This window comes from Lissotriton vulgaris, chromosome 10 (assembly GCF_964263255.1).
Source record: "Lissotriton vulgaris chromosome 10, aLisVul1.2, whole genome shotgun sequence".
In the NCBI taxonomy this organism is placed as follows: domain Eukaryota; kingdom Metazoa; phylum Chordata; class Amphibia; order Caudata; family Salamandridae; genus Lissotriton; species Lissotriton vulgaris.
In genome coordinates this window covers 38,103,962-38,130,507 of record NC_141698.1, presented here as the reverse complement: position 1 = coordinate 38,130,507, position 26,546 = coordinate 38,103,962, and the positions used below count along the sequence as shown (strand labels likewise).

Sequence of the window (26,546 nt, the reverse complement as noted above, 5' to 3'; positions counted from 1 at the left end):
GCCCTCCGACCGGAGGGGCCTAGTTGGTTTATACAATGTGAGCAGATTCCTCAGGAAACTCGGGCACTTACCGTGAGCAATCCGATGGCCTATACACAGGATTTTAAACTGGACACGCTCTTTAATTGGGAGCCAGTGGAGCGTCCCCAATGCCTTTTTGGTGGAAGATCTTTTTGGCAGTGATAACACTAGGCGTGCAGCAGCATTTTGGATACCTTGCAAGCGTTGAAGACATCTCACGTTAGCTCCCAGATATAAGGCATTCCCGTAGTCCAGCCTGGAAGTCACCAGGGCATGGACCAGGGCCCTTCTAGCTGACACTGGGAGCAGGTCGAGTGTCTTTCTCAGACAACGGAGAATGCCAAAGCAAGTACCAGCTACACGTCTAGTGTGATACTCAAAAGATAGTTTTGAGTCCATCCAAATACCCAGATTCTTGACCTGTTCTTTAGGTTGAGGTAAGGGGCCCAGGGTCTGGGGCCACCATGCGGATGTCCAAACAGACGGAGACTTGCCTACAATAAGCACCTCCGTCTTGTCCCCATTTAATCTGAGACAATTGTTTGACATCCAATTAGCCAGGTCTTGCAGGCAGGATGTAAACTGACTGGCTGCCTGCTCAGCTGGCTGAGAAAGAGCTACAACCAGCTGAGTATCATCCGCGTAAGTCACCACAACAACCCCATGTTTCTCCGCAATAGATGCCACTGGGGCAACATAGAGGTTGAATTAAGTGGGACTTAGGCTTGAGCCTTGGGGAACTCCTTGGCATGCACCTCTGAGAACTTGAAGCATGCCTGCGGCGGGCCAATGCTCTTAGCTCCAGAAACATAACATTCCTTTCAGATAGAAATTTTTCTGAAGCTAGGCCCTGCTTGCACGCAGCATGTATGCTTTTCAGAGGTGCGGCCAGCAGGCCCTAGCTTCAGAAACATAACATTTCTTCTAGATAGAAATGTTTCTGAATCCTGGCCCTGCTGGCACGCAGCGTGTATGCTTTTCAGAGGTGCGTGCCAGCAGGGCCTTGCTTCAGAAACATAACATTCCTTGTAGTAGTAGTAAAATCTTTATTCGGTTTCAGTTTTACAAAAAAAACATAAAAGCATTCATGCATTTCATACATTTTAACATTACTAATACATGTTCAGTTCATTTAAAATTTATATCACCGTTACTTTATCAGGAAGATTGGAGATTATTATTTTGAAGGTTTAACCAAAGCTTAAAAATACATTTTAGGAAGGTGCTTACAACTTTACATACATGTTTAGAACTTAAAAATTGAAGCCACAGCATAGCAGGACGACACCTTCTGAGGTCTGAGGATCGGAGCAAGGGGGTTAGCCAAAGTTTGCGATGTGCAGAATAAAATTTACAAAACAGTACGGTATGAATTGTTGACTGCTCAGATAGTTCATCGCATGGGCAGGCAATCAAACTTTCTTCCCAACTGTTCTATTGGGGAAAGCTACAACCCTATGGAAAATGTTCAGCCTAAATCTCGCTAGTAAGAATCGTTCAAACTGCGAATCAACATAGGTTAAGTATGGTTCCATTTCCAGGGTGGTCATGACCGCTAGGGAGTACTGTACAGATGGTTTCTTAATCTCCACAGTAATACGTAACTCTTCAAAATGGCTCAGCGCCTTTGCCTTTAGTTCTTTTTTTGAGATTTCAGCAATGGTTTCAGGATTATGGTAGTACTCAGCCATTCCTAGGTCAGTGAAAGGTTTTTTAACGTATATTAACCAGTCTATTTTTCCAACACCATCTAGGGTCATACAGTCTGTAATAATATCTTTGGTGAGGGTGTTTTTTGTTGACACCCATATTCGGCGTCAAAGGAGTACAGGTTCGATTTTGGCCAAGTCCTCAGTATGTGGCAATCCCAATTCTGCGTGGCAGGTGAAGGTGGAGACTCTTTTTGGGACCGCAAGTAAGAATCTCGTAAAGATGTTTTCTGCTACCTGGAGGGCTCTCGTGTTTTTATGACCCCCATAGGCCCGCCCCATAAAGTGCGATGGAATGGCCCTTGGCTCTATAGATCTGAAGTAGTTCAACCGGAGGTTTTTTCCCTAATTTCTGTGCAAATTTCATTAGGGCGGCAATAGAGCGCAAAAGTTGATGTTTACGCGCTTCTATGGCCGCTCTCCAGTTGAGCTTCTCATCTATCATAATCCCTAAATAGGGATACTGGGGGTGGTTTCTAATTTTTAATCATTGAGGAAGATGCTTTTTCCATGTTTCCTAGCTTGGCCAGCTACCACGACATAGGTTTTTTTTATGTTTATATGAAGGTCTAAGTCGCTCATGATTTTTGCGTAGCTGTTCAGGGATTTTTGTAGCTCACATGGGGTGCGTGCTATGATCATCGCGTCATCCGCGTACAGGAGCGCGGGCACCGGTCGATCTTTCACACGGGGCAAGTCCAAGCCCCCCCTCAACATCTCTACCTCAAGACCATTGGTATAGAGGGAGAAGAGGAAGAGGACGCACCCCTGCCTGACCCTGCGCTCTATGGAAAAGGATTCCGACAGTTCTCCCCGTACTCCAAAACGCACCCTGGAGGAGGCGTTAGAGTAAAGTTCTCTGAGAAAGGTCACAAGAGCCTTATCTATTCCCATATTGGACAGCACCAACCATAATTTTGCATGGGAAACGCAGTCGAAAGCCGCGGAAGGTCGACATAAACCATGTAGAACTTCTCGCGCTTCGCCGACACATATTTTCCCATCAGCAGGGCCAAGTTCAGGGCTTGTTCCGTTGTTCCGAGGCCCTCTCGGAAGCCATACTGGATATCCGAGAGGGTCCAGGTATCATCCGCCCACTCCTGTAAACGCTGGAGTACCACTCTACCCAATACTTTCCCCAGTGAGTCCAGGAGGGAAATCGGTCGATAACAAGTCACCTCCTCTCTGTTTCCCTTTTTAAAAATAGGTACCAGTATTGATTGGGTCCAGGATGTAAGTAAGCCGCACTTCATTGTTGCACCAAACACCCTTGTTATGATAGGGGCCCACAAATCTAATTTAAATTTGAAAATGTCAACTGGTAACCCGTCCGGGCCAGGGGCTTTTCCACTCTTACTGGCATTAACTGCAGTTATTACCTCATGTAATTCGACTGCCAGTGGGATTGGGAATGGATTATCCTGATTTGGGCTATTGTTTCTTTCTGTGGGGGCTACTACTGGGGATTGACCAAATATCTTTGCGAAGTGATTTACTCAGGTTTGTCCCTCAATAGCCACTTCTATGCTTGGGCGATCATCTGTGTCCGTCAAGAAAGGTGCTTTTACCACTTTCCAGAATAGATCGCTATCTTTATTTAATGAGCTTTCGTGCAACTGATCCCATAGTGCTTTTTTAAGCTCTTCTTTTCGCACTTTGCACGCAAGCCTATACGTTTTTCTCAGGTTCCTAATCTCCCCTTGATCTCTTACTGTTTTTGTTAATGCTCTCTTTAGCTTTTTATGGGCGGCTGTGCAGTCATAATTAAACCAACCTTTTTTCCTTTCCTTGGTCCCTTTCTGGCTCACAGTAAGACATTCGTTTACTTTTCCTAAGACTAACTTGAAATGGAATAATACTGCCTCTTCGCTTGCCTCCATGTCTAAGCACTTCATTATTGCAGGTTGTGCTCCAATCCAACCTTATTTGTCAGCTCATTTGGGTCAATCTTCCCCCACCCCAGGGTGTAACCATTTGTTTTTGTAAGCTGTATATTATTCTGGGCGAGGGTGGACATTATAGTCTGAGCTAATGGCTGACCTTGGTCCAGGGTTAATTCAAAGGCTAAGGCTGAGTGATCGCTCAGTGTGTTAATTTTAACTTTAAAGTTCGCAGACTTATTTACAAGGGTCGCTGTGGTAAGAACGTAGTCAATAGTTGTTTCACTTCCCCTTCCAAGATAGGTGGGGTCCAATTTCCCAGTTAGAGGGTTTATTTGATTTAATATGACTAAGTCCAAACTGGACATTGTTTCGTTTAGATAATCTCCCACCACTGAATGGCTAAAATGGGTTATTTGGTCTTCTGTTTCACACCCCATCCCGCAAACATGGTTAAAGTCGCCTCCCCAAACAATACTTGGGGGTTCCAGCCCTTGTGTTAGTTTCATACCGCTAATCAGCTTCTTACGAAGAGCCCCCAGTATTTTTATTCTCTCATGTTCCACTAAGTTATCATATAGGTTAACGAGAAGAATTGTCCTCTTTGTATTAAATGCCAATCTTAGGATTTGATAATGCCGTTCTAGACTAAGTACAGTAACTGTCATGCCTGGTATAGTGTTTGATATATAAATTATCAACCCGCCTTTAGCTCTCCCATGGATTCCTGCAATTCCTGGTGAGAAATAAGTTTTATACCCTGTCAGGTGCATTTCTTTCGTGAGCCAGGTCTCCTGAAGGGCCAAAACTTGGCATCCTTTCACAAACTCTTGGATGCTTCCATCCGAGATTATTTCTCGGAGACCCGCAACATTCCAAAACATTATTTGGATTTTTTCTACTCTCCTGGCAGGGACCTGTCTTTCGTTTATCCTATTTTCCTTATCTCTCACTGGTATCTCCCAGTCTGAATTATGTTCCTTATGAGTTAAGGTGGGAGCCATACTTGATTTACTCCGCCAGGTGGAATTTTCCCCCTCCCTGGAACATGGTTGATTCCGTTGAATCAACTGTGTTTGTCCTTCGTTACTACAGATTTCAGCTAAAATATCTGGGGTGATGCCGCCCAAAGGAATATCTTCTTTTATCATAGGGGGTTCTAGCAACAGGGGGGGGGTTACTGTCAAGTCAATCTATTCCTTCTAAACCGCACAACGTTGAGAAGGGGTTGAATGTTGGTATGTTAAAATCTGGGAATGTTGATTGATAGTTATTGTTCAAGTTACCCCAGTAACTCTGGGGATAAAGTGGTTGCGGAGGTTGGCTAAAGAGATGGTTCTGAGAAAATTGATAGCCTGCTTCTCTCCACTCTGGGCGTTGCCTTCTAATATGGTGGTGTTTGGGATTATTTATCAGTTCCCGCGGGTAGAAGTAGCTGACATAGTGTGTGGAGATATTATCCCCCCCTATGGCCTCATACCAGTCTCCTATAGTTCTCACCGCCCGTGATCCTTAAAGTTGATAATTATCACGTCCCCCCTTTTGTCTTTCGGCCTTGAGCCCACCCAGACAGCACGCCTTACTGACAGGATTTCTCCATTGACGTGTGCAGGGAGGGGTCTATTCTGCTTCAACCAATAGATGGTTTTATTTTTTAGAGCATGATACTTCTCTCTTTTTCCTTCTTCTAGTTCTGGTACTCCTGTCATAACAATAGTATACGGGGCAGATTCAGGGGGTAAATCAACTATCCTACGTCTAGATCTTTTTGGGCGCTGTGGTGACTGTTCGCCCAGCACTCTACTTAGTATGGTATTAGTAGGAGGATTAGAATTAGTGTTTAGTAAAGGGGGAATTCCTTCTACAGGATTCTTCCCTGCTGTATTTGTTCCCCTTTCTATTACTTTAGCCCCGTCTTTTAACTGAGTGTTATTGGGTGGTTTAGGATTCTCATTATTAATTGTTTCTTTTGAGGATTTACCCACTGCTTTTTTCCCTTGCATGGTTCCAGGTTTCTGGGGTGCACCACTGGTAGATGGTTGTTCCAGTGGTAAGACATTGGGGGCAGTAGAATTTTGTGTAGGATGTTTATAAAATTGTGGCGATAGTTTGGTGATAGCCATAGTGTTATCTTCTATTTGCTTACCCAACTTTTCTAGATGCGTACTTATTATTCTTGTTCTCTCCAGAAGAGGAAGCATAAGTGCTTTCACTATTACCTCTATTCTGGAGAGAAGTTCAGCCTCCATTTCAGGGAGTAGTCCTGTCATGTCATTCATTTTCTGCACCATACTAGGCTTGGGTAGAAATGTGGGTGGGGGGGTTGTATTCGGAATAGTGATCGAATTTAAAGATGAGGGGGACGGTTGTCTCTTTCTTTTTTTTGGATGATTATTTGTTTGTTCCAAAGGTGGTGAAGGGGAAACAGGTAAACTAGGGGAACTAGATAGTCTAGATATATTAGGGCTAACTATGAGGATTTCAGGGGCTGGTTCAGGGTCATTACTTGTTATCTGATTTGTTCCCTCTCTCACCTCAATTCCCAAGGGAGTAAGTGACTCGAGGTCAATAGGGGGGATGGTGGAAGTCGGTGAATCTGAGACAATCACGTTAGGTGAACTTGCTTTCCCAATCAATCCTAGGGAGGAGCGCTTACCAGTTAGCAAGTCCATGTATAAGTGCTTTTCTGTGTCAGCTATTTCTTTTTCTAAGACAATCGTTACCCGTTTAAAAAATTGGTCGATGGTCCCTGTTACTGGCCCCTTTGATGTGTTAACAGTTATATTCCTGGGTTTTCCAGGATCTGAAGGCATGGTTAAACGTGGGTGTATGTTCAGATATATAGAACAGGATAATCACGGAGCAATACACAATGTCTCGTGCTACGTGGGTCAATGAGAAATTCCTGACAGATGGCAAAGGAAGAAAAACGATTCTTGCCAGAAAATAGTCATTAAGGGGGTGGCCCGTCCCGTCCTTGGTCGACCTTGGACGGCCTAAGACGGCCCGCCCTTTGCCCGGGCTTCGCCCCGGGCGCTCCCGCGCAGCGGTACTTTGACTCAGCAATAAAGAAAGTGTAAGGCGAGGGGCGGGGCAGGCAGGGAGAGCGACCCAGGTGTTGCGGGTCTCGACCTCACGCAGGGACTCCTGGAACTTCGAGACACTGCGGGGCAGCTCGCAGCCCTGCGGTTCCCCACAGCAACACACACAACGCAGCGGGACCCGCGAAGCGGGTCCGGCAAGGAGCTGGCTGGAAATCCGATGAAGACCCCACTCTGACACAAGGGCAGGCTCAGTCCGCTCAGTCCGCAGCTTCCGAAACAGAATTCAAATGGTCCCAGCGATGATGGATTCGAACAGGCTCTTGACCGCTGAGGTGAGGGCGGGGCAGGCAGGGAGAGTGACCCAGGTGTTGCGGGCCTCAACCTCACGCAGGGACTCATGGAACTTCGAGTCCCTGCGGGTCAGCTCGCAGCCCTGTGGTTCCCCACAGCAACACACACAACGCAGCTGGACCCGCGAAGCGGGTCCGGCAAGGAGCTGGCTGGAAATCCGATAAAGACCCACTCTGACACAGGGGCAGGCTCAGTCCGCTCAGTCCGCAGCTTCCGAAACAGAATTCAAATGGTCCCCAAAAGGTGCGGCCAGCAGGCCCTACCTTCAGAAACATAACATTCCTTGTAGATAGAAATGTTTCTGAAGCCTGGCCCTGCTGGCACGCAGCGTGTATGCTTTTCAGAGGTGCGGCCAGCAGGCCCTAGCTTCAGAAACATAACATTCCTTGTAGATAGAAATGTTTCTGAAGCCTGGCCCTGCTGGCACGCAGCGTGTATGCTTTTCAGAGGTGCGTGCCAGCAGGGCCTTGCTTCAGAAACATAACATTCCTTGTAGATAGAAATGTTTCTGAAGCTAGGCCCTGATGGCAAGCAGCCTGTAAGCTTCTCTGAGGTGCGTGTCAGCAGCGTCTAGCTTCCAAAACCTTTTTGTCTGCACTTCAAAGAGTGAGAGTGTTTATATAGCAGGAATGCGTCCTGAAGGTATTAAGAGCGTGGTTCCAGATGAGGGCGCTCCTCCAGTTAGTACACATGGAAGACACAGTGTCCTCACACACAAAGATGTCAAAATTACCCAAGAAGGCAAAGCAGTGGTGGACTTCATATGGTCATCATACTTTTTTGGTAGGCATAGGGATATTTATTAGGTGATTTCTTTGCCTTGTCCAGAATCACAGAATGTTGAGCCGACAATGCAGATACTCGAACCTGGTTCCCTTCAGGTGAACCAGGTTTGAGTTACGGCATCAATGGCTCAACATTGTTGTATTGTGCAATGTGCTGTGTGCAGTCATTGAGGTCAGAGCAGAGTTGCCGACTTTGGAGAGGGTGTGCGACGTGTGCACTGCAGTCATGGCTGTAATGGCCACAGCAGAGCTGCCAAGGGGGTGCATGTGCGACATCTCCAGTTATGGCCGCAATGGCCAGAGCAGAGCTGCCAAATTTGGAGGCACAGCAGTTGGAAGCTCCGCTCTGTCCATTACACCCATAACTGGAGATGTCGCACACACACCACCTCCAAAGTAGGCAGCTCTGCCCATTACGTCCATGACTGCAGTGCACACATTGGTACTGAAATAAAATCCAAAAACCCTTCAAACGGGTAATTCAATTTGCGGTCCATATAGTCAGCAGTAAGACAACCTATACTTTTGTTGCTCACCTCTATGCCCCACACATATGTCAGGACCAACCCTTTAGCTGAACCTTTGAGAGCTGGTTCCAAGGGGTTTCCATACCCTAAAGATTTTCCAGATCCAATCTAGAGAGAGTTTGCTTAAGAAAAGAGAGACACTTGATCTTCCCACCCTAGTCCATAGCCACTATTTCCATGAAGTCTTGATAATACCTATCCAGTGCTGGAGTTGACCTCAGTCAATGCCGGTAGGTGATCGACCACAATCTAGCCATAATTGTAATTGATTTTAATCCCAAATCCAAAAGTATTGGCAAAATGGGCGTACTCACAGGTAGGCTTAGGAGTGATCTTAAGAAGTTACTTTCACCTGTTGCCAACGGTGAAAGCTCCACCTGGGCCCAAAGTTCAGTCCCATACAGAGCACTTCAAACAGCTTTTGTTTGGTGGACATTAAAGGCTGGTGAAATGAAATCTGCCTAGTTTGTGAACAGCTGAATAATCTTAAAACACCTAATGAATAGTAGGTCAAACTAAGTGCATTCTTCCTAACTTGGGGAAGCCAAGACATGTCAGACGAAATCTGGTTGCTCAACTAATTGAATTCAGACACCCTTTGCAAGTTGGCACCTGCCAATATAATCAGGCATCTAAAGGATATATGAGGATTAATAACCATGCATTTGGTTTTACTCAGATTGATTACTAGGCCTCTTCCTCTACAGAAGCCCACAAACTGATTCATCAATACCTGGATGCCCATTGGTGACCTAGATACCAACAGGTTACCATCTGCAAAGAGCAAAATTGGAATTCTGCAGCAGGCTAGCATCACTGCATCCCACCTGCAATGCCCCATTTGGGCCACAACATCATTCGAATATAATGCAAATAGGGTCGGTGCTAAAACCCAACCGTGCCCCACCCACGCCCAACCTTTATCTGATCTGTAAGCTACCCTTTCTGCTCCCATCGCACCCGCAAAAAAGTATAAAAATGTAGTCACATTAAGATATCAAGAATTGAAGAAGGCATCCCTATCCTTTAAAGTTTTCAACAACATATTACAAGGAACTAAATCAAAAGCAATTTTTAAATCCACAAAAATAACATAAATGCGTACCTTCTGAATGTCCACTGTTTTCCACTAGATAAATAAAAATCTTATGACCTGGTCTATTGCACTCAGTTCCTTCATGACTGTTGCTACACTATGCGCTCCAATCATAATGTCTGATTTCAATGTTCCGCAGGAAACGCAACTAGTGCTACTCTAAGCAATGTTTCTCATGTAATGAAACTGGTACTCTGCTTAGCGCTCTCAAAGTTGCTGAAAATCGTATTTCAATGTTCATCGTGCAATACAACTGGTGTTACACTAGGCGCTCTTATATGGATTTGTTGATTTGGGTGTTCCTCCCTTAATGAAAATGGGTGCTATGCTAGGCGCTTTTAATTGGAAGTATGATTCCAATGTTCCACACTTAAAACAGCTGGCGCTATGCTAGGCACTCTTTTAATTGAAAGATGATTTCAATGTTCTTCGCTTAATGCAACCGGTGCTATGCCCCTTGCGGAAGCGAACATATCCCTGCTTGCGCTAATTTTCTGCCATAGTTTGGGGTAGAACTTACTCATGGAGTAAGAACGCAATGCTACGCCTCCATGGAATGCCCACTATTTGCCACGGGATGGTCAAAACTTAGGCGTTTTCTCAGGATGAAACATGACTGCTTACTATTGGCGTCACTTGAAGACACCACTAGCCATTGTAATATCACGTAAATATATCCCAAGTCTTTGATGCCAGTCTTGGGATTTCTGGATGGCTGAGGCTTGTGCCAAAGTCGGGCAGAAATCACCACTCTAGTTAGGGCAAGGAAGTTACACTCCAAAGATAACCCCTGCTCACCCCCTTTAGCGCTTATGCATTACATGTCCATGGCACCTTTTGTGCCCAAAAACCTATGCATTGGATGCCCCTTTTTAGGTCTCGCCTCTCAATGCGCATGCGCATTGAGCGGAGCGAGACTATAGGGTTTAAACAGACTTTACCTAGACTGGCGATTTGAAGCTGTGCCCGTGCGCTTTTAGGTCAAAGCGCAAGTGCATTGACATAAAATGCTCGGGCACAGCATCAAATTGCCAGCCATCTGTTCCCCAGCAGCTCTTCCCGCTCCGCCCCACAAGCTTCCCCCAGCGTGCGCTCAGCCGCACTCCTCCCACACCTTTGAAGTGAAGCTTAGCATCACTTCAAAGGCCCCTGCTGCTTCACACTATTCACGGCCGCCAGGCCGTGAATAGTGTCGCATTTCTCCTCCCTCCTCCCCACAGCAATGCCCTCCGTCTTGTTCTTTCAAGATGAACCTCTACAGCCACTTGGAAATATTTAGTTGACTTGAAAAAGTTTACATGGTATATATTTATTGAGGCAAATTAACACGAATTTGTACGCACAGTGTTCTTTGGTAAAATAAACGTATCATTTCCATCAGGGACATTTGCTTCGTTCAGTTTCTGCTCAAGCTTCCTGTGCGTTGAACGGCCCGGGAGGTTTATTCGTGTTGATGATGAGAAGAAGGCTGGGGATGTACTATTTTAAAAGTCGTTATCTTTTGCAACCAGAGGGTTTCCTCTCGTCATGTGCCCAAGTCGCAGATGGAGCTGCCAATCGCACGTGAGAAGTTCAGAGGCAGCGGCTCACGACCGCCACTCTTATGAATGCTGGCAGAATCAATGAAAATAGCAGGCCACATCCGCGTACCAAGCACGACCTGAAGACCAGGCTATTATTATTTTTTTTTAACAGAAGCTGCCGCAGGCCGTCCTCTTTCCGACCATTGCAGGAGCTCCACTTGCACAGCGTACCTGCTGCCAGGCTTCCAAAAAGCATGCCCGGACGTTCACCTCCAGGGTGTCAGCTGTCCCTCAAAGCTAAAGGTATGTGCTGTGCTGTTTTTCGTTTTGTTCCTTTCTCATCCGCTTCGTGGTAGAACAGGTGAATATTAACCACACAGGCCAGGTTTGCTAAATTCACTTTAGGGTGGGGTTCCAAAATGCCGTATACATTCACGACAACTTGCTCCTTGTTTCAGCACTGCTGCCTGCCTTCTTAGTGTGCGTAATCAGACACCCATGTGGAAGCTGGAGGTGGGGGAAACTTTTGAGAGCCTTTAACACCGCACAATGGGCTGTCCCTAGAGAAGTAGTCTATCATGGTGTTTACACACAATGACACACCTTACTAACTAGTGGAATAAAGTGCAAGGCAAATGCCTTGTTTCTGAAGGGTGCTGTGTGCATTAAAGTTATGCCAGCTGCAGCGGCCATCCCATCTTGCTCCAGGCTCGTCATAGTCCCTGCCTGTTTGTTCTGTCTGGTTGCCAGTTTAAAATGTTTTTAATCCCTCATTACCATAGGACGGGCGATGTTCTTACACTACTTTAGCCCCCTTCCTTGCCCTCCCTTTGCCCTCTGACCCCTGCTAGCACACATCAACAAAACCATCATCTGCGTGGAGGCAGCTAAGCTATCAGTGATTTACGGGAGCTGAGGGAGGTCCGGGGATGTTTGTGTTCAGGGGTCAATCCTTGCTCATGCAGATACTGACCAGTGAACCCAAAATCACCCCCTGCTGCCCTCTATCATTCACTACCATCTGCAAGGTTGCCAGATTTCTCTTCGCCCTCGGCCTTAGCAAAACCGGCTCTGCTGATAGGGCATGCCGTGGATGTTGCAGGAGCGGTTCCAGCACAGGGTGCACCCCACCCATTCACAAAGAGGTGCACAGGAGTGTGCGCTTGGCGCACCTATTTTCATCATTACATGAGCCGATCCTGACCTGGGCCAGACTGCGGCAAGCGTAGGCGCTCTGTACTCCCAGCCTGCACCACAGACCACCCGTGCTCCGCCTATTATGTCCTACAGGAGCACGGGAGGACGGATTTCGATTGCAACTGCTAACTCGAAAGTGTAAATGTAAATGTGTGCATTGGCCAGAGCGGTCCCTTAAGGCTCTGGTCTGTCGACTCTGCTCACATGGGGTGGAGTGGGAGCCTGCAGATGCCGGTGTGCCTACGAGCCTCGCGGCCAGCCAATGCATAAAAGCGGAGCCAGCTAGGTCAGGTGGGAAAAGCATCACACCCACTGCCCTGCATTCAGTCACCGGGAGTCATTGATGACAAGGTTCAGTTTGTGAATTGGAATTTCAAGTCAAAGGATTCCATCTCGATTTTTGAAAGAAACACCACTTTCGTGCATTCAACTCCTTACACTGAACATAATCTTCACAAAAGTTATTCACAAAAGTTTAAGTTATTTCCATTACAAATTAAATACAGTATTTAAGTATTAATTATTTTAAAAAAGTAAAAGCCCTTGTTATTTGTAATATCAATACATCTAAGTCACGTAAATACAAAACATGTTGCATTACAAGTGCTATAGGTGTCACATTTGCAAAAGTTATAACTATTGGCATTGTAACTGACAAAGCTATTAATTTAGCTACTTTGAAAAGTAACACATAAATAAAAAAAATCAATTATAAGACCAATAGCTCAAACTTTCCTAATGCGAGACCTATTGCATTTCCAATGCTTGTTTATATTACTGTACCTTTGCCACCTTGGGCTTGTTCAATTAAGCAGTATATTCCGGTGTTGTCACCTGTACCTTTTCACGTTGTGCTTGGGCACATTTCGACATTAGATGCCTAGGTCAGATCATATAGTACCTTTTGCACTAGATACGTATGTGGTGGCACACAGTACCTATGCATCCGTTTTGCTTGCGCATTTGATGTCCGCATTATATCACACCATGCCTATGCACCCTGGGCAGACGGTGTGGCAGGGTACAGTCTCATCATACAGTCAATGGGCATCTCTTATCCAAAGGCTAGGAGCGCTAACAGAGCCGTCCTCTAGGAGCTCATGCATTTGCAGTAGTGTTCACAAACTTTGCACAACCTACAAAAGGAGTGATAATGAATGCACTCTGGCCAAACATGGTTTCTGAGACTAAAGCTTTAATTCCACTGAGCAGTCAAAGTCTTGGAAGAGTGTGGTTACCCTCACTGTACTCCTGGGGATTACTCTTATGAGCTAGTATGCATTTATCACTTCACAGCTGTGCAGGGATCTGAGTCTTTGCATCTACTCCTGCATGTTTGTGCCCTGCATTTCACCCAGAGATTGCAGCTGTTTTCAGTAGCCATAGTGTGTAGTGATCCGCTACCTTCCTGCAGAGCTAACTGCTGATCTTCTAATCATGTGAAATGTTAAAATGATATAGAAACCTGCAGGGTTATGCACATCAACAAAACCATTCTGTGGGTTTCTGCATCCCAATGGCAAACTTTTCCCGAGGTGTGCATGAGAGCATGTCCTGCTGCTTTCTTAAAAATGTGCAGCATTTCTACAGACAACTGTTATTCCTAAGAACTGTATCGATTTTTCACCAAAATGTTTTGATTTATTTTTGTTACAAAACCTAAACTATAATTGCACAAACTAATCAATTTGGTTTAAAATAAGACCTGTTTGTTCCCTTTCATGTTCTCTTTCAGCTGCCCAATCAAGGGCCCGATGTAGTTAAATGGCATTTGACGATTCATAAATACCGAATTTTACCGATTCGGTATTTACAAATCAGTAAATGCTATGTAGGTATTTTTACCGATTATTTTACCGAATCTGTAACATTCGGTAATTACCGAATCGGTATTTACCGAATCGGTAATTGCCATTGATTCCTATGGGCCTTGAGGCCAATAGGAACCAATGTCAATTACCGAATCGGTAAATACCAATTCGGTAAAATTACCGAATTTACAAAGGGGACAGAGTGTCACTTTGATACCCTGTTGCACCCCTGATTCAGGCTTGTGTGCCATGTGACACACATACATGCCCACAGGGCATGTATGTGTGCCACATGGCACAGGTGCACATGCACAGATGTGCATGTACACAGGAATTCGTTATTTACCATGCAATAGTATTACATGGTAAATAACCAATTCCTAGGGTCCTGTAGCACTGTTTCCAGTGCCACCTACATATAGATTTACCGATTCTGTATATTTACCGATTCCGTATTTTACAGAATCGGTAAATTTACTGAATTGGTAAATTTACAGATTCTTTAAAATATAGGCCCCCTACATCTCAATCACCAAATACCGGTCGGTAACGGTATTTGGTGACCTACATCTGGCCCCAAGTGTTCACGTGTGGTGCATTAGTCCGATGGTAACTTAAACCCGCCTGGGCTATGATATAGGGAGTGCAGAGAACTCTGGAAATCCGAGGCGTTGTCGTGCACACAAAGGGCCTGCCAGCACCTGCTTTGGGTGTTTCCACCAGGGGGCACTCTTTTGGCTTGAGAGTAAAGAGTAAGAAGAGGTCCTTGAGGGTATTTCCTCCTCAGGACCGATTCCTCAACATGTGGTGAAGGACATCACAATCGACCGGGCCAGTCCTACATCTACTGAGACTAATGTTGTCCTCCATCTTCCTGGTACCCATGTGCATCTCAAGATGTGCGGACTTGGGAGATTAGTTGCTACCTGAGATATGGTAAAACGTCAGTGGCTTAGCACAAAATGATGGGGCCCTCCTGCAGAATGTGACGAGGGGCCCCGAGTCTCCCTTATTCGCCAGCCTTCGGCTCAAAGGGCCCCCTTGAAGTATAGGGGGCCCCTTGTAGGGTTGGTGGCCTCCCTGCGTGGAAGCCTGGTTACACCCTAGGCACGTAGGGAACAAGTGATGTTCCCCACACCCAGGGCTTTAAGTGGGCCGTGGTTTGCCGGTGCTGAGCACCTGCAGGTCTTTAGAGGGGGACTCAAAATGGGCACAGATTTTTAGGTTCCGTGTTTTTAGCCACGCCCTTAGCTACATTGGCCACGCCCCTTTGAGAGACCCCCAGTTTTTTCATCCCACTTAAAGCCCTGCCCGCACCAATACATTTCACCAGCACAAAGCTGGTGAAATGTCTGGATTGAAAACAGGCCACACATCAGGATTTATAGTGGTAATCTGGTGTGGAAACTCTGATTTCTGTGGTAATTCCCCATTTGTCAGGGGACAACTCGGCCACAAACTGGAATACCACAGTATTCTCACACCTGAGAATATTCAACCCCCATGCTTGACAAATCAAGGAAAGAGATGTATAAAGGCCACTGTTGCATGTGTCTGTTATTCCCAAACCTGTCCAAATTCACAGAATTATTTTCAAATATTTTGTATTCATCAGTAGGAGGTATAAACTCTTGAGCGTTTCTCCATAGGGTATGTCTGTGTAAAACGTGTCCACTGATGTGTGTTCTTTCAGATTTCTTTAAGGCAAAATTAATCAACATTGTACATTTCGGCACATCACTGCTACAAATTCACTTTTCTATTTAAAAATAGAGACTATTGCTGATTCTAGTAACTGGCTCCATGCTCCACATTCTGGTGTTTAGTTTTCTTCTCAGTTGCAGCTGTTCATCTCCTATTCTGGACCCAGTCTTTGTGAGGGGTACAACAAGCATTAGTCAAATCAAGCCGAGCTTTTTGGAAGGGAAAGCCAATATTGATATGTACCACGGACGATGGCTACTCCTTGTACACAGGCATAGTGGCAGTGCACCTATAAAGCAAGGGAATGATTCTATCCAGGGTTTTCATCTTAAATCTATTTTATTTTGCCCCATAACCAGTCAAACTGTGTTTTAAATTCAAGATCTGCTATATTTTCCCAGTATGATTGATACTAGACACCTATTTTACCAAACCATCTTGGTGAATACCAACAATTGTTTTAGATCAGACTCTCAAAGGTATCATGTTATGAAAATTGTATCCTCCCAAAGACATACCTTTTTATATGCGCTGACCTATGAAATTCTGCCCTTGGGAATGTTGAATTCAGCATTGTTATGCAGCACATAAAAACAAGGTGGATGGGAGGGAGGAAGTTGCAGACCAGAAGGCGCAGAAAGATTTCATAGTGGGGATGCGTGAGGTTGAGTAGCTTGGGACCATTGCAGAATGGTGGACTTCAGATTTAGGTGAAAAGGGTGTGTTTTTGATGTAATGTTGACTGAGTTGAATAAAAATAGGGTCTGGAGACGTGGTACTTCCACAATGGCATCAGATTATGGACATTTGGTGGTGGATTTAAGGAGAATTGACATATCTTGTTGGAGTTGTGTGGAAGGAGGTGGTATGAGCTGGTGAGTAAAGGTCTGGGAGACTGGAAGGCAAGGAGGTTGATGAACGTGACCAAGAGGTTGGGAGGGTACGGTGCAGGTAAGATGGTGTTCCCTACAGTAACAGCGATAGAAACATACTTTTAAAAGATTAAATAAGCCCAACTGCAGTTGGATTTTGTTGGTCAATTAATTGCAGTTGGAAGGAGTTTGCTGAGAGCCAGGCATTAACTGACCCTTCAAGAGGTACAGTTGTTGTTGTTTTTAACGAAGGTCTCAAATGATCAAATTTTTTGCACTAACTAGTGGAATGCAGGATGTAAAACAGCACACAAATCAAGTACGGATGTATCACTTTTCCAATATTTTAAGTTGAATAAGGCATTGCAGAATTCAATATGACATTCTTCTCCATACCTACTCCTGACCCACGTTCAGAAGCGCTGCAATACCCGCTTGACTTGAGGAAGCACGTATTCCATCTTTCTTGGTGATGAGGAGCCTCTCATAGAACGTGGTGAGGACATTCCAGAGTGGTGATAATGAGATGTTCGGCAGAGAGGCAATGTGACATGTATCAAAGACCAGCAGGCTCTTGTCCGCAGGGAACCGGGCTGCCGGTTTCTCCATGGAAGCGATGAGGAACTCCCTAGGCATATAGATGCACAACTTTTGGTAGTAAGTGTTTCACTGAGGCCAGCATACTCTCCTATGAAGCAGCGTAAGTGCTTCCCTCTCATCACCTGCTGCAAACAGGAGAGTAGACTGAACAAAACATCGAAGTCTTGGGTTCTCCAGCATCCTCCATGCACGGTTAGCCTGGTTGAGCTTCTTAGGAAATGAAGCTAGGGGATAAGAGTAAAAATGAACTGCCATGAAGTAATCCATTGGGATCCCTTGTGGGCATGCTCTCTGGTTGGCTGCTTCCCAGGTGGAGATCCAGTCTATCTGCTCTTAGAATCAGTGTGAAGTGGTCATATTTTTCAGGATTAAAAAGTCATCATCGTTGATGACTGGAACAATCTGGAAATGATTCACTGCATTGCTCCTCGTGTTGGAGGTGTAAACAACAGCGCAAATGATGGCCACAATGACAGCTACCAACAAAAGGGAGAAGCCCACTATAGCCGCAATTTGGTACTTCGGATTCATGGAAGCGCTCGTGAACCTATGGATATATGAAAGTTGGTAATGATTATTCTTTCATGCAATTGATACATTGATGCAAGTTTATGATAGTGGTCATATTATATTGCAACCGTTGTCCCTCCACCTCTCCCTCCCCATCCTTATAGCAGATTGTGAAATCTTAAGATTTGTGTTTGACGGGAGAAACCAATACAAGGTGTATAGAATTCTAACAAAATTGGTAAGCCAACTGGTAGCACAATATGTTACAATCATCAAAGTTTGTAAATATTTTCTGAATCCCAAAAGGATACTTTGCTTGTTAATAGGTGTAGGAAGCAGGGTTTCTGTTGCAGTAACCCCCCACTTTTTGCCAGATTTCTGATGCACCATGACTTGATGGGTCCGGGGTCCCTGCCAATAGGTTTCCAGGGCCTGTGTTCCTTTCCAAAGCTGTACTTTTGTACACCCAATTGGCACATCTCTGGCCACATGTAAGCCCCTTGCAAAAGACACCATGGGTACCAAGGACACTGTAATCAGGGAAGGCCTTTAAGGACTGCAGTACATATTGGGCCACCCTTGGAGGTCCTTCACCTTAATACACACACATACTGCCATTGAAGGCTGCATGTTTTGGTGCAGAGAAAAGTGAAGAGTCGACATGGCACAGATACTTGTGTTGAAAACGTGCGTGTCACAATCCTGGGATGAATATTTCAACACACGTTTTGGAATGGAGCGTGAATGAGTGTATGCAAGCAAAACTTGAACAAAAGCAAAGGAACTGAGTTTGGAAAAACCAGGTGTACTTCAGACCCCTTTCAGTGTGACACATACCTGTGTGCCATGCCTGCCACCCACTGCCTTTGATATAGGTAAGATACCCCTCAAGCTGGGTGCACCATACCACTATTGAGGGTACAGTTTCATGAGCACTGTACACTCCCCTACAGTGTCTAAGTCCATTCATAGACATTGTAAGTGCCGTAAAGCCATCAAAGAGTATATGGTCTGCGAGTTTGTCACTACGAACGCCACAGCACCATTACTGAATTCTGGGATGTTTGGTATCAAACTTCTCAGCATAATAGACCAACGCTGATGCGAGTGTGGGATTTATTATACAATGCACTCAGAGGGCATCTTAGAGATGCCCCCTGAAAAACAACCAGCCTCTGGTGGGTTCCCTGACTGATAAACACCAGCCTGCTACCACGAGTTTGAGTGGCCCACCGGTCCCAGCAAGGTCCCTTAGCACTCCAGAGTCTGAGATTACCTTGAGTTGACCCCTCTAGGACTCCCTGATGTCACCTGCAGTTTCTGCACGACCCCCCAATTGCGAGTGACCCAGTAAGGCTGTGGTTCCCAAACTGTGCGCTGCGGCGCCCTGGTGCGCCGTTATCAGGAGCCAGGGGCGCCGCGCACGATGTGGGAAAGTAAGTGCGAAAATCGCACTAAGAATGTATCACTTTCGCCCCCCTGCCTCCGTGATGAATAGGTTGCTCTGCCCAGGACTCGGCTACAGACATAGCTGTGAGGCCCGCCTGCCACTTTTGGAGCTGGGGAACCGGGTTCAACCCTCGACGTCAGCTCAGAATCCTGTGTCATTCTGGGCAAATCACTTAATCTCCCAGCGCCTACAAAAACAGAATACACAAATGTATCCTTGTGTAACGTGACTGGTGCTCTTCGGTCGAGTCTGCGCTATACAAATCTGCAGCCTAAAAAAAAAAATAATCCAGCCGACCAAAACACAGAAAAAAGGGCAAAACTTTTCAACTGTCAAATGACATTCAGGAACGTTCCTATTATGACGGCTTTTTCAAATTCATGTGCAACGTTGTACCAAGTCCATTATCAGGCCGAAAAATCACATTATTGATGACATATATTTTGGATTCTTTAAATGGTGGAATAATTTAATGATTGAGAGAGAGAGAGGGTGTTCGTGCGCTGCTTAATAAACCTGTGGCGGTATCCCAGTGTTCTCTCAGGGAGCACAGATACGCATGAAATGACTGTATTTAACCTCCATTGGGTAGGTGGGTGCGGGGTCAGGGGCCTGGTGGAGAGCGTTGGGTGGGTGGGTGCAGGGTCAGGTCCTTGTGGAGAGCATTGGGTGGGTTAGGGGCTCTGGTGGAGAGTGTTAGGTGGTTGGGTGCAGGGTGAGAGGCCTGGTGGGGAGCGTTGGGTGGTTGGGTGCAGGGGGAGAGGCCTGGTGGGGAGCGTTGGGTGGGTGGGTGCAGGGTCAGGTCCTTGTGGAGAGCATTGGGTGGGTGGGTCAGGGGCCTGGTGGAGAGCGTTGGGTGGTTGGGTGCAGGGTGAGAGGCCTGGTGGGGAGCGTTGGGTGGTTGGGTGCAGGGTGAGAGGCTCTGAATCCTTCATCACGTCTAGGCTTGATTCCTCATGTAGACCAGTGGTTCCCAAAGGGTGCGCCGCGGCACCCGGGTGCGCAGGTAAAAAAATGGTGGGGAGCCACAGGCAACTGCCAATTAGGTCAAGGGAGTCACCGGTCAAAAAGGTTTGGGAACCACTGCAGTAAGGTGAAATGCAACCTCAAAAGGCACCCCTGCATGCCGCTGCCCTGCACCCTGGAGAAGAGAACCTGAGGTGCATCTACGTCTCCAAGCCCTCCAACTTACCTGCCCAACTTTTGGTTCCTCCAAGAAGTGTTCCTGGACCGAGCCTGCAGTCAAAATCCAAAACCGGCAATCCCCATTGAAAACAACAGGTCACCCAACGCCAAAATAGCACCCTGCACCCGGCCGCCCTTGAGCCGCTGTGGGTGCTTTGCTTCCACAACTTTGTGGCCTGCTCATGAGCAGCCACTGACCGGAGGCTCCCTATCCCCCACAGGATAACATTGGGCCTCAGTACTCTGCACCCGGCCACCCTAGTGCTGCTGAGGGTGCTTTGAGAATGCATCTTTGACCCTGGGGGAACCCTTGGTCTAACCCTAGAAAAGCAACTCCTAAACCTAAGTACTTACTGTTAAACCAATAACCTTGTTTTCTCCCAACGGACTGCATTGACTGCTTTCTTGTGAAAAGTGTTTTAAGTGTTGGATTGCATGAAACCCTAAGATACTGCATATTTACAAAATTAATTTACTTATATCTAGGAAATGTCCCAGTGTGATATCTAGGCATATCACACTGAGTAGAGAAAGTAGTTTAAAAATAAATCTTACAAATAACGTGCCCAGTAATCTGAAAAGTATCTGAAAAGTCATCCAAACAAATGACTTCCCTGTAAAACATCCAATTGCATTCAACTACATTCAAACTGTATTTAACTGCATTATTCTGGGTAAGTATTATTGGACTTTCCGGTAACAGGCCTGGATTACTTCTAGAAAAATAAAAAAACAACTAAATAATATTTTTATACAGACAAATTGGTCTGAGTTCAGTCTTTGAGTGTGTGACATAATTTCTTGCCTGAGTGTGTACAATAAATGCTTAACACTAGCCTCTGATAAAGCCTTTCTGCTCGCCCACACTACCATAAATAGAGAGTAAGGCATTATCTACTTTACCTCTGCACATCATACCTTACTTTGGTATAGTATATACAGAGTCAGCTTCCTACAGTGAGCTTGCATTGAGGAAGTATGTACATTCTGACTGTGCAAAATGCACCTAAATACCAAAAGGATTTGTAATTTGTTTTTGAATTTTGAACCCTGTGTGTTAGTAGGCACTTTAATTTGACATCCTAATGGATTCTGGGTGTTGTAGTCCTGCAAAGACTTGTGCACCAGATACTTTTGAAGTGTGAAGTTGCTGTATTAGGAACAGTGAGGCCTCACAAAATAGAGAGAGGTTATAAAACTGACCCCAGTGTGGTTCCAGTTGTGTTAGTATTACTCTCTACTGAGACTGTACTGTAGCTCCAGACACCTGTTGCCTGCAGGCTGCTCCCCAAAGAAGGCACCTCTCTCTATAAACGCCATAGGAGGATTACCCAATGCCCCTTCTTTCCTCTCCTTACATAACCGTAAGCGGTTCCAAGCCCTTCCTATTGTAAAATTACTAAAATAGACTTTCATGATTTAAAACACATGATTTGCTGTCATCCTTCTGGAAATATCAGTTGTCAATTGAAACTGGTTTCTACTTGATGCAGCTGAGGTCAGTAAGTTTTGAATATTGGACTATGTGAGCCTGAGTCACAAGATATATGCTACCTTCTACCCCTGAAGATTTACCCCTACATTTGGCCTAGACGTACAATATTTGGCACCATTTTCAAAATGTTCCAGATGTTTTCTAGTGGCAGTCACTGCTTTCCACCACAACTTTCACCTGTAGGCTGTTACACGAATAAATATGCACTGTGTAAACATATACACATGTAAATTCCTACCGATTCGGTATTTGATATCGAATGATTACCTACATTAGACTTACCGATTCATGAATACCGAATCGGTAAAATTCGGTATTTATGAATCTGTAAATCTAATTTACCTACATCTAGCCCCTATTTACGGGATTTTGGTTTAGGGCAGCACAGCAAGGAACCTTGTTGCGCTACCCTACGACAAAGTGAAAGGGCAGGAATGCTCCGTATTTAAGCGATACAGTGCATTCCTGTCCTTTCACCTTGCGCTAGTGCCTTTTCGGCACCCTAGCGCCAACATAGGCACCCTTGCACGATGGTGCAAGGGTGCCTCTGTTGCAGTCAGGATTGATTTTGGGCATGAAAGGGAAACTTCCTGCACAAAAACAATCCCAAGAGGCGTTTTCCTCTTTCCATGTCTGCTGCAGAATGCAGCAGACATGGAAAGAGCAAAAATCGAGAGGAAATTAAGGCACTTATTTACAAGACCCTTGTGACACTTTTGAGTCATTTTTAACATGGGAAAAGTGACGCAAAAGTGGGGCAATGGGCTTGTAAATCTGCCCTACGTTTTTTTTCCTAGTTACGCCTCACCTCAGGAAACATATGGATTTGGCGCTTCCCCCGGTTTAAGTTCTTGTAAATCTGGTCGCAGTGATTTGTGATGCGTTACACTGCTCATGATAAATGAAGACACTCAAATTTGCAAAAGGTTGCTTTGCGTGGCTTCAGAAATTTTTCATTAAGACGCCCCTATTAATCTAGGTCATCCCACCCTGCCATGGTCTCTACCTGCCTAAGATTGCAAAGTTGCTGCCAAGTAATATTGCAAACTACCTGTGCAATTTTACATCTTTGCAAAAAAAAAACTGTCCCAATATGAAACTGGCAACAACTGAAATGTTCCCAAAACTCAGAAAAAAAGTCCTGTCAACTGTATCCACTGGGAACCACTGCCAACTACATTTTTCAGACACATTTGCCTAGTAGGCTTAGATAAATGGACCCACCGAAACTTGATGAGAAGTTTAAAAATAACTGGGAAAAATTTGTAAAGTAATTGGTAAACAGCTGAAGCGCAGATACCTTTCAAGCAGGATATGAAGAGGTGTTAAGCTGGAGGTGGAGAGGTCTCGCTGTCCCCTGGGTCCCCAGGTCTCCTTCTCTCTTCTCTCCCTCCCAGTGATCTCAGCCCTGGCTCTCCCGCCCTCTAATCTACACCAGGAGAAACCTCCCTGCCTGCTATCAGAACCGGAAGGGGCGGGGCTAGAGGAGGTAGAGGGAATGTGGTAAACTGAGGTGTGGCTGTGGAGAGGGAGGCAGTGAAGTAAAGTCAGCAGCAGCACTGTGCTCGCCCAGACAACTCCACAATGGTGTGAGCAGGGCACCCCACTGCAAGGGCGTGTATGGAACATCACTGTGTGCACAACAGAGGAAACCATAGGAACCCATGGTCACACAATTTGTAAGTCACATGGCACATGAATCTAGCCTTTTTGCTGTTCTCATAGCCTTTTCACAGTAGTTATCTCTTGCTGTCCAAGACTGTGATCAAGTTTGAATGAAGAACTTCATTAGGTTTGGGAATTATGTTGATTGTGTCACTGTAGGCAGAAGACTGGACAAGATCACGTTTCACTTTTCGCATAGTTAAACATTTCACTTGTGGGGTGTTTTTGCACCTCTGTGCTAAAGCTTTTTGTAAAACCTCTTTGGTATATGCACACCCAAACAAACTGCATGTTTTGTCTCCTTAGTCAAGGCTTTGTCTCAGTGTATACAGGGGCGTAGCTTGGTCATTAATATAATCACAACTGCTGAAAAACATCAAGGATCTCTGGTTCAACTCACTAATATATATTTGCAGCCTCAACACCAAAATCTACATTCCTCAGTGCTACAGAAATATTCTCCAGCTGAAGACTCCGAATATTTATTATTAAATTTGAAAGAGTTGCTAAGGATGGGCTCGGGCGCAAGAGGCATGGACCCATTATCTTGCCCCGGTGCTAACTGGGAATATGCAAAAGGCATACCCAGCAGCCAACCACATGGGACCAACAGAATACAAGAAAGTACAAAGACTAACCTGGAACATTTAGGTCATGATGAAGAAGCACACTAATAGGTTTTTAGAAACATTAAATTAAAAACAATGAAACTACTCAACAAATGTACTTTAACCTCAAAGATAAAGCAAAGAAGTGGCTTCAAACACCCACCTGTACAAGGAAGAAATGAGAGGTTAAATAGTTCTTGAATAGCATCCTGAAGCCCTCCATGGGGCAATCCAGAGATGGGTGGGACAACACCCAAATCCCACGCTCTAAGGGTAAAAGATCTTGCTCCTTCTTGTCATCTGGCTTATAGTAGCAAATATCTACTGGCCCTCACTTCTAAAGAAAGTGCTTCCATTGCAAACATAAAGCCAAAAGGACTTACAGATGAAGTAAGGGGCAGGACTGAAGCTACCCCAGTGTTTCAAATGCCGGGGCTGGAGCCACATTGGTGGGACCTGGGCTCCGTGAAACACACCGGCACCCATGGAAGTAGGAGTTGTTGGGTTCATTATTGGGAGGCGATAAACCCAAACAGCACCCGTATCAATATGAAGCGAATATAAATTGAGCGACTGCGCTGGGGCTTGTGGATAGCAGATGTTTACAGACAGTCTATAGACCAGAGTTGTGTAAGCAGAGCCTGAATCCATCAAGTGCTGCAGTTACCTGCATCCATGGTAATACTAAGGTCTATACTATGAACATGATTCCCACTAGGGTTTACAGTCATAAATTTGAAATACCAGTTGGGGCATTACCCCTGTTACTTCAACGGGTGGTGCTGGACACAGATATTCCTTTTTTCCAACAACTGTTCTTGCCATCGAGTGGCAACAGGGGTCTCCTTCCTCCCAAAAGTCTGAGATTTTCAAGAAAGGCCCTCCGAAGCTCTAGAAAAGCAAAGGACAGAGGAGAAAAAAAGAAATTGAAAGAAAATGATCCTATTCTAGTCTAGTGACTGATAACGATATCACGTTCAGTGAAGAAGAAGCGTAAGATTGCACTCTACGGTGCGCACTCTGCAGGGGGGCAAGACTCTGCCATGAGTAGGTAAGATGGCGCTGACTGGTTTCTGGCCCTCCGCCTTGGGCGACAGGGACACAGGCGACTGGGCTCGCTTCACATGTCTGTCACTGGGGCATCTTGGAGCTCCTCTCTGGTCTAGCAGTAATCTTCTTCTTCTTCTTTCCAGCTGAAGTCTTTTGTGGACTTATGACCCACTGAGAAACAGCAAGTACTTACAACACAACCTATAAAAGATTGCTTTGACCCAGGCTAAGCATTGTCGTCTACCCACTTTATACCAAATGCACTCTCTGTGATGGAGCTTTCAGTGATGGTACTAAGCCGTTTATTGTTGACTTGCTCATTGGCGCTCACCTCAAAACAATGATAGACTGATTGGACCCACGGGAGTCAAATTTGAGACTGATGGAGATCATGCACACATGGCCACTCGATTGCTAAGCTGAAGGTGAGCTTCACCTCAAACCATCACTATGCTGTAAAGAAAAGTGTTTTGGATTCTAATGATCTTTTTCCGATTCCCTACAAAAATGCAAAAAAGAGAACCAGGTCTTTGGGTCTATTGCATGCTGAAGTGGAAAAATGTTACTCCTAATGAGAATGGTCATGACGGTTGTGTGTGAACTTCATGGTTGTTTTGGGGCACTTTTAAAGTGCTGAAGGTGTGTGGTGTGACTTTCGAAATTAGCTTCAGGATTCTTCATTCTTCTTTGTCTTTCTCAGGATCTGATCTCAAAAACAGAAACTGATCTAAGTCGAAACCAGAGCTGCAGCTCTTGGCGTACAAATGGCCGCCTTTGTGAGTCTTTTCGAGCATGTGTCAACCGAAGAGATTCTGATAACAAGTCAACTTGGAAAGTGCTTGTAACTTCCCTCGCGCATGCGCAGTGCGCAGGTATCCATGGGAGCTGAAGGGTTCGTGGAGGATTGGCAGGTACCTACATCTCTGACTGTAAGTGAAACAAAAGACTTATCTAATCTGTAAACCTTTGCTCACTCTCGAGAGGTAAGTCAACACATTGGTAGAACTGCAAACATGGGCAGGGAGGGGAGGAGTTATCTTGTGTGGCGTAGCCGCATGAGTTTCTGTGTGAGTCAGTTCCCTACTCCACCTCCTTCTTTATACGTTTTGACTTGTAACCTAAAGATTAAACAAGTCATGGGTTTTGAATCTTGTGAATAACAATTCTTGATCCCTATTGGCCAGCAATTGATGGACCAATGTCAAACATTGCTTTCTTGGCTTCACTTCGAAAGCAGATGTGAGCAATGCCTCCTGCCTGGGCAATGCCAGTGAGGACTGGAGTGCAAAGCCTGTGCATTAGTGAAAGCTGCCGGTGTTGGGTGCTGCTAGCCTGGAGGAATCAGCAGCTGTCGCGGCTCACCGCCACGCTCTTGTACCACCTAGACCGAAAGAGAAGTTTGAACTGGCTCCAAGCTGTGGGGATCAGTGCTCTACTACCCGTTAATGCCCTCCTCTCTGGTC

At 45.5% G+C, this 26,546-nt stretch overlaps 1 pseudogene across 1 annotated transcript; it reads right to left on the bottom strand.

Annotated features, from left to right (window-relative positions):
- Positions 1-16,633: 16,633 nt before the first annotated feature.
- On the bottom strand, positions 16,634-23,184 carry LOC147684452 (uncharacterized; annotated as a pseudogene). The gene is made up of 3 exons (XR_015300733.1): positions 23,061-23,184; positions 17,463-17,667; positions 16,634-17,344 (listed from the first exon to the last, which is right to left on the bottom strand). The product of XR_015300733.1 is annotated as an uncharacterized LOC147684452 (transcript).
- Between the last annotated feature and the right edge of the window lie 3,362 nt (positions 23,185-26,546).